Here is a 9,139-nt window from a genome sequence, read left to right as displayed (position 1 = left end):
TGTGCGCTGAAGGATCCTAGGATGCTTCCGCCCTATGGAAAACAAGAGCTTGTCCGTTTCCGGTAACCCGTTTCAAGAGTGCTCCCTTAACCAACTACAAAAGATCCCCCTCCCCCCATTATAGAAGAGCTCGCTCCCCCCACTGTTAAAGAGCTGCCTTCCTCCTCAAAAAAGACAAGGCTTGATGTATAAATGCGATCATAATAAACCCTGTCTTCCTTTGTAATTTTGACTTTTCTTAAGTTTTCAATGTGTTGTACTCAAGGTCTCACTTTACTTTTTCTTTTTCTTACATTGAGATATTTATCCGATCACATTAAGCATATCTCTTCCAATTTGCGACAAATCGTAATTGAAATATCACTATACACACCTAAAAACTTTGTTACAAACTCTGAGGAGGAGTGATGAGCACATTGCGTAAAACAACTGTGACCTTGAAATATGAACAATACAACTAGCCATTCGAGGAGGGCAGCACAGCAGCCACAGTGCTTCGCTCTTTGTGACAACGAACCATCTCACCATGGAGCGGCATTCTTCAAAAAATTGGCGTAGATAGCTCGAACTTGGCACCTTAGTCCATATCTCTTCCTGCATAAAAAAAAGTATGGTTAATTTTTGACAAAATCTCCATTGAATATAGTTCAAATGACAAAACAAATATGGACACAAAACAGCCACAACAACACGATGTGGGTCAAAAGTCCATGTAGAATGTGCCATATTGTGTTGTTGTGGTCATTTACCGAAACATAAGATTTTGCATTCAAACGTAAACAGGGCAAACATAGTTTTAATGGTGTGACAAGGTGCTATAAAGTGCATTTTCCTTGACCCCTTAAACAACCACAACAACATGATACGGGGTATACTTGTCAGTAGAATGACTAGTATCGTGTTGTTATGGTCGTTTAGCTCTTGAAGTGTATGTTCCAATTTGCTTAAACATCATTCAAAAAACAATCACAACATGATATGACATAGAACCCAAATCCTAACGACCAATATCACGTTGATGTTGTTGTCTTCTTTATTTAAAGTGTCTTGCAATTTTGTCTCATTGCCGTCCTCGGCCTTCTAGTAGTAATTGTTTTTGTGAGATCCCTGTCCCCATCGCGCAACGAATTCAGGGGCGCTAGCAACGGAAGTAGCACTTCTTGCGCGGGGCAGGGTCCCTCACTCGGGGCCTCGCCCACGGATATCCAAACAAGAGACTAATCCATCGGTTCTTCCAAAATCGAACCCGAAAAATCTTCGCTTGCCCAGAAAGCACGGGTGATTCCTCCAGGATAATTTTTCTCTAACGTAGTCAAAAGTCTTAACTAACTGAACTGATCTGACCGAACCCGTAAGTCCCATAGTCAGATTAGGAAAAGATTGCACTTGGATCATAGAGACCAATGCTTTTTTCCTCATTGAGAGGCACAGTCATTGATTCTTTTCCATAGAACATTTTTTGTCCAGGATTTACTTCATCTATTGTACCATAACAGAATTGAGTCTCAATTTTAGGATCCATCAGTCTAGCCTCTAACCCCATCCAGTCCCATGGGTTAGCCAACCGCCGCCAACCACTATATTGATGGGATCCAATTAGGAATTTGGTTAGGTTTTATCCACGGTACCAGGGAAAAGAGTTCCCATGTCCCCTAACCGGATATTCATACAAACTTAAAACTAGTCACACCACTTACACACCCAATATGAAATTGCCTTTTTCACAGATTCAGTTGTCTTTAAAACAATCGTTTAACGAAATCATAGTCATTGATCATAATCCTCCAAAATTTTTGGTTGAATTCTAATTTCCAATCATTCCTTTAGCGGTGTACCTATGGCATCATTGGCAACAACTAGAACACTCACCACCTGTCCACTCAGGGGCCTTTTCAATGGTTCCTAGCTCATAGTACTCAGTAATATTCACATATCAAAATGGAATCTCCGTTGAAGATCAGTAACAAGATCAACCAACAAATCCATATAAAAGAGCCATGGACTCATCCGTTGAGGACCAGCATGGTCAATCAACCAGATCCATGTCCGAATTCAGAAAACAACTCTTACTCCTTGTTCTAATATCTTCCACGACGCACGTGTGGGTATCTTCGACACCCCAGACCTCGAGCACCGTATGGTCAGCACCCTCTAGGATCCTTTGCAGGTGACCTAGCGCTTCACTCATAGGCTGCTTCCTTGGTCCCTCATCCACTGTACTGGAAGCTCACCATTTTAATTGAACCGAGACTGGTCAAGACCTTGGCCGACCTTGCTACGCAAGACGTCCTCCATTGACTCTCCGTCAGCTGTTGTAACTTTATTAGATTAGGTCTCCACGACCTCATTCACAAGATAGTCAAAATGCTTCCCCAGCATTCTTGACATAAAACAATCATTTAAAAACATGTCATAAATACAGTTTCTATAACGAACTCTCGTCTTTCCACATTGTTCCATTATCAATCCACATTATTTAATTCCACAACCATTTCATAAGTGTTCCTATTCTCATCCAATCACATCATTTTCATCTCATCACATCTTTCCTCAATTTACCCTCATCAGATCTCATCACATCTTTCCTCAATTTACCCTCATCAGATCTCATCCACTCGCATCTACTCATATCCACATCTCATCACATCCCATCCATTCAGGCCACATCACATTCACTCACATCCCATCCATTCAGACCACATCACATTCACTCACATCACATCTCATTCATTTTACGTCATATCTCATTCGTTCACATCTATCCCGATTCACATCCCATCACATCACATTCATTCATATCCATCACATTCACATTCATTCATATCACATCACTACTATCCACATCATATCTCATTCATACACATCCATCCAATCGTTCACCTATACGACTACCCGCATCTATTCATACATTCATATCTATCACTTCACATCCACATATATTCATGTCACATCACATCTCTTTCATCACATCACATTCTTTCACATACATTCACATCCATTCTTTCACATACATCCACTCACATCCCATATCATTTATTTACATCCTGATTCACATGACATCACATCTCATTTATTCATTCACATTTATCTGATTCACATCACATCTCATCACATCTATTCACCTCTCATCTCTTCACCCCTATTCACATCACATCACATCTCATCACATCTATTCACCTCTCATCTCTTCACCCCTATTCACACCACATCTATTCATCCCTTCATTCATATCTATCTGATTCACATCACACATCTCATCACATCTACTACACTATGAGGCATGTACTTCTGCCATGGGCACTTTTGCCCCACTAGGTTTTCTCCATGGCCATCCAAGTGCGAACTAGCACCTTAGGATTAGCTAGTATATAAGAAACCTCATTCATTAGTTAGGGTCACTGCTCAGGATATGAGCAAAAACTTTGTAGAGGGAAGAGAGACATGTTATGGGTCTCCAGTTTCCAAGATCTTCTTTCTCATCTTTTTTGTGAATTAGTTTGATAACCCCCATATTGGTCCTTTCAGCCAAACCCCCCTTCTTCATGGCTTCTCTCCAGATGTTTAGGATGTGAGGGGTCAGATCGTCTTTGAATGCAAGAAAGAATTCATTTGGAATCCCATCTTCACCCGGAGATTTCCTCTTTTTGAGATGAGAGATAGCCTCCTTGACCTCCTTTTCAGAGAAGGGGGAGTCTAGTTTGAGAGCTAAAGCGGGGTTAACAACCTTTTTCCTTATGAGAGCAATCTTGGCCCTAGCAGCAGAAACTTCCTGCGAGGGAGGTAGGGCTGTGGAGAACAAGTTAAAAAAGTGATCCTTGATAACCTGCAAGTTTTCCACATCATTTGCAGAGCTGAATGACCATTGGGCTTCTTGACCATAGGAATGAGATCTCTACCTTTTTTCCTTTTAAGGAGAGCAAACATCTTAGGGTTAGGTGTGTCAATTTTCCCAGCCCAGACCTCTCTGTACCACAATCTTGTGGCCTTAGCTGCCAACAACTCCTCAAGTCTGAGTTGATTCTTTAGCTCAATCAAAGAGTGGTCTAATATACCATTTTTAGACAGATAGATGTCTTGGATCTGGTTCCTGATCTGAACTCTACGATTCAGACGGATCGTAGAAAGTTTCAGCTTATACTCCTTGCAGATAGAATGAACCTTATTGACCAGACATTCCCATCCTTTGGAGGGAGAGGAGAAATGACTGAAGGCATCAGTGATGGAGACTTTAATCATCTGTTGGATACACGGGAGACGGAAGAGGGAGGGATCAAGATGGGGCCATCCAGCCCTTCCTTTGGCCTGGCCTAAAGAAAGATTACAGATCAGAGGGAGGTGATCGGAGATGGTTAGGGAGGAGTCAGTGTTACATTTGATTTTTAAGAACATATCAATCAGGCTACCCGAGACATAAAGTCTGTCCAATCTAGCTGCTATGTGTGATAGAAACCTTTTTGATTATTAGATCAGGAGAATCCTGTTTTCATAGAATATTGCATCTCTCTCTCTCTCTCTCACTCTCTCTTTACGCATCATGGCAATCTTTCGTCCCCCATATCTTCAAGTTGTTGCCTGTATATTTAAAATCCCACAAATGGTATCAGAGCTGGGCATTTTTTGTTTTTGTTTTTAGAGCTAGGTTTTTTTGTTTTTGTTTTTCAAGCCAGGGTAAGAGATGAGCGGACTCGTTCTGAGACTTGAACAGAGAAACGCTTTTGGTTGTCGTCTCCACCCACAGAGGAGCAACGCTTTGGTCATGGCGTCGCCCGCCGCCGCTCCTCGCCGACTGCACACAGCTCCAATGCTTCACTCAGTGCATGGCTACGACATTGACATTGCTGCTACTGTGCGAGCTCTTGAGCAATGGCGCCGCCTTCTTCAAACTGCTCTGCACCACCCTGTTAATAGCCAATGATGACGATTACCACTGCCACACGCCGACCTGCGCCTCCTGCCGCCCTTTGCGTGGTGGCCGCCCATGCTTGCACCGCTGACAAAGCCTCCCGTCATCAGCATTTGCATCAACATAGTGCTAACTTGGCCCACCTGCAGCAGCCGCCCACATCATTATTTGGGGTATTTCTTCATTTCACAACAATTAAGGTTTTTTTTTGTGAAATCCGGCTCTTTACATTAACATTAAAGCTTCTGCAACTTGGAAAAATTAAGGTTTTTCCGGCAACTTGCAAAAATTGGGGCTTTTTAGGGCAAAATTCATCTAATTGAATCTCCTGCACACCATAAATTCAAAATTGGGCCAAATTTGGCTAAATTGGAGCATCGTGTAGAGCACATTGGCATGGATCTCAATTGAATCACCATCTCCTTCGACAAGTTCTCCTGACAAATGTGGTAAACCAAAATCAAGCTACTCCTGGTATGTGAGAAGGACTATGGAACATCATCAAAGGTGACGAGCCAAAGCCTAAAGGTGTACATATGAAGCCCCTCCGGTGGTAGCCTGGATAGACAAACGACAAAGGCAAAGGGCTAGGATTGGCTAACAACCTTGTACATCACATTAATTTCGACAAGACAAGAAATGAAATATGGACAAAGCTTGAGAATTTGTTCGGCGACAAAATAAATAACTCTAGTATTTCTCATACAAAAATAGTATGGCCTTAAAATGAAAAAATCTCATACACTTCAAGAACACTTAAGCATCATAGGGTCACTATTGCAACAATTGATTGCATTTTAAGCACTAGTAGATGAAGATGATAAGAAGGCAATCTTGATTTCAAGTCTTGAAGAAATTACTTAGTATAAAGAGGTCTTACCTACACTTCGAGTATCGTGTACAATGCCCTATGAGGATAGCAATACTTCTCAATAAAAACCGCAAAATCGGGCCGACTCTACTTTTGATATGGATAAGAAGGGTTTCTTCTCCATGGATAGAAATCCACCTAGGGAAAAACCCAAAGCTATCAAATGTAGATTCTGTAGAAAACTAATACACACGAAGGACCGGTCGATCGGTGCTTCAAAAGGCTAGCAAAAGAATAGGAGAAGAATCACACCAACCTTGTTGCTAATGAAGAAGAACACGAAGAAGATTGTGACGATACTCCAGACAAGTCAAAATCCTCAAGTGCATTTGACAAAGAGAAAGCTTGCACTGCAATGGCTAATCTATCTCTCTCTGAGGTAGATGCACATTGGGCTTTTTGAATATATGCGTTATGAAAAGGCTCCAGTATTCTTTTTTCAATCAAGGGGGGTAGGCCTGTCATGGGAGTACAGGTGTTGGCACAGTGTGTTCTTTTGTATCACATGTTGCACTCTAAGAACCAAGTCACCATAAATACGAAGGCCACTTCATAAGACATCACCTTGACTTTAAAGGGGGGTTTGTTGGGTATTTCGAAGTCTCTATGTGTGTATACATCATGTACTTGTGCCCCTATTTGTGTTTGTGTGTGAACAACCCTTGTATGTGTGTGTGTGTGTATGCGAACACACACTTATGTGAGTACGTGAGTACGTGTGTGTGAACAACCTCTTATAGCCGTTTTGTGTGTGATGTGATAAGCAGTGATGTCATTGGCCTAGCCATGTGTCATTGCCCCCTTTCATGTGATGTGTCCAAGATAAGGTTTTCTAGCCTATAAAAACATGTACTTGATACATACTTGATACAAGGTTAATCAATCAATCAAAGCTGATTATTGAGTCATGCGAATCACTGTCCTTCAGTTTATTACATCTCTCTCTCTCTCTACGCATCAAGGTAATCTTCCATCCTCCATAGCTTCAGGCTAATACAAGGTTAATCAATGAATGAAAGCTAATTATTGAGTCATACAAATCATTGTCCTTGAGTTTATTACATCTCTCTCTCTCTCTCTCTCTCTCTCTCTCTCTCTCTCTACGCAACAAGGTAATCTTCCATCCCCCATAGCTTCAGGCTATCACTTAGATCCCGCAACACTTAGATTAGGAAAAGAGTGAAGGAGCGGATAGGAGTAGGATTAGCAACTTCGTGGTGTTTCCACCAAACCATAACTTGTTATTAGCTCTTCTAGGTGAATTAGAAGATAGAGGAATGGGTCACCGTCCCAACACCCATTGGGACACTTTAGGCCTTGTCCAACTATATCACAATACTGTAGCCACTTGTGGCTAGTGACCATAAAAACCCAGAGAAAGACATTTATGCACATACAGAAGTTGGGCTAGCATAGGCGTTCACTTCTCTCAACTTCCCTCCTCTCTACCTTTTTTTCCCCAAAAAAGAGATCCTTCTATCAAGCGATCTGCCTAAAAGTCAAAGTACATTCCAAAATAGAAGCAAAAGATGCTTCCTCCATGCCACATGGCTAGTCATCTAGGTAGAGACCTTGATTAAGGCTTGTTGTTACTTCCCCTCCTCTCTACAAAGTGGCCATCCTTTGAGAGAGAGGTCCCAACAGCGGCCAGCCCCTTCTCTCTGTGTGAGAATAGAGAGAGTAAATTACTTCCCATTAACGAGCTGCATGTGGGCGGTTTGCAAGTCCTGGTCCGAAAAATTAATTAATACGCCTTGAAAACCATGAGGGACAGGCCGTACCTGCTTATGGGGCCAATCGTAAGGGTAATATATATTTGACATCAAAAAGCCCTTACGATGGCAAATATATATTTAGTAAATGAAAAATAAATTATTAGCAACCTGGTATAGTCATCAAAAGTGGAGTTGACGGGCATCGATCCCGCTACCTATCGCATGCAAAGCGATCGCTCTACCATTTGAGCTACAACCCCAGCTGTGGCACCTAAGCTAACGCTTGCAATTTTATAAAATTTTACCATAAAAGTTTTCCTCTAACGTATTAAATAAACCTTAGCAACGTGTTGTTCTATGAGAAAATTGAAACCCTCATTGTTGAAGAGGGTGTTAAATATTCCGTAATACGGCTACCTGTCTGCCTGCACACAGTTGCTCAACACATACTCATACATGGATTTCTGGGTTCAGCCATGCCTTGAGCAACTATTCACCAAACACGAATTTTTAACTCGTGGTTGTGCGACTCTTGCACAAATCCTTGCGGAGCTCTTCAATGAAATCATATGCCAAGCAAGGTTTTCCTAAATCATGGTAAGAGAACATCATCAAAAGGACCCTCTGAACCCACATAATTTTGATGCTATTACGATTGGCTAATATGTTTGACTTAGCAGTAGAGGTATATGTCAATGATTGGGCAGACACAATTTGAGTTCACAACAACAACAAGATTATGTGAAGGAGGTAACAAGTTCTTTTCTTTTGCTGTGTGAGAGATGCGTAAGTTCAGGCCGGAGGACCCTCAGTTTGAGAGGCCGAACGAGCTTGTATTGTAGACTTTGTTGACAGCTTAGAAGAGACGATCTACAATGGTTGACACGCTGTTCTTGTAGATGATGATGATACTTTTTGTCACACTCAATTAAGGGATTGCAGAAATACCTTGATGGATGTTTTTTTCAAAAGAGAAGGACTTCAAAGTCAAGCTTGGAATAAACAAGGTCATGAATTTCAATACGAGGGGGAGGGGGTGTGGGTGGGTTGGCTTGATACCGTCAATATCTGCCCTGGCCAGAAGGTAAAGGGGGAGCTCAACAGGAGTTGCTGCAGCGCGGTTGTCCTGGTGGTTGCGCTCCTGCTGTGTCCTGGCGTTGCTTGGGCATGCCCTAGCTGAGCTTGGTGTCCAAGCTGGTATCAGAACCACTCTTCTCCTGGTTTATGGTGTTGGAGGAGGTCGTGGAAGGACCGCCGTCTCTGTAGAGGGCACTTGTAATACCACAGGCAGCGGAGGGGTGGGGGTAGGCGTGGTATATCCATCAACCTGCTGCCCCCAGTCAGAGGTTTTAGGGGGGCAGCAGGTTGATAGATAGGAGCGAGCATCTAATCAGGGTTGTTGCAGGGGTTGTCCTCCTGTTTTGTGGCTGGTATTGCATGGCTGGCTGAGCTGGGCACATCTTCGTGTATTATGAGTCTCAAGGGCAAATTTTTTGATCGCCCCCCCCCCCCTCCCCCCCCCCCCTCCCTTCCCCACACCCCACACACACACACACACACTCTCTCTCTCTCTCTCTCTCACACACACACATAGAGTATATGGACCATAACATTTGCCAAAAATCGGTAGGCAAGATCTGCACATAAAGA

General features: G+C 42.6%; 1 non-coding gene across 1 annotated transcript; it reads right to left on the bottom strand.

Moving 5' to 3' along the window:
* Positions 1-7,676: 7,676 nt before the first annotated feature.
* TRNAA-UGC (transfer RNA alanine (anticodon UGC)) lies at positions 7,677-7,749 on the bottom strand. The gene has a single exon. It is a non-coding gene; the product is annotated as a tRNA-Ala (tRNA).
* Between the last annotated feature and the right edge of the window lie 1,390 nt (positions 7,750-9,139).

The sequence above is a fragment of the Cibotium barometz genome, chromosome 30 (genome assembly GCF_041138505.1).
Source record: "Cibotium barometz isolate CiBa-2024 chromosome 30, ASM4113850v1, whole genome shotgun sequence".
Lineage (NCBI taxonomy): Eukaryota > Viridiplantae > Streptophyta > Polypodiopsida > Cyatheales > Cibotiaceae > Cibotium > Cibotium barometz.
Note: the sequence above shows the minus strand (reverse complement) of the source record. Positions and strands in the feature narration are given on the sequence as shown.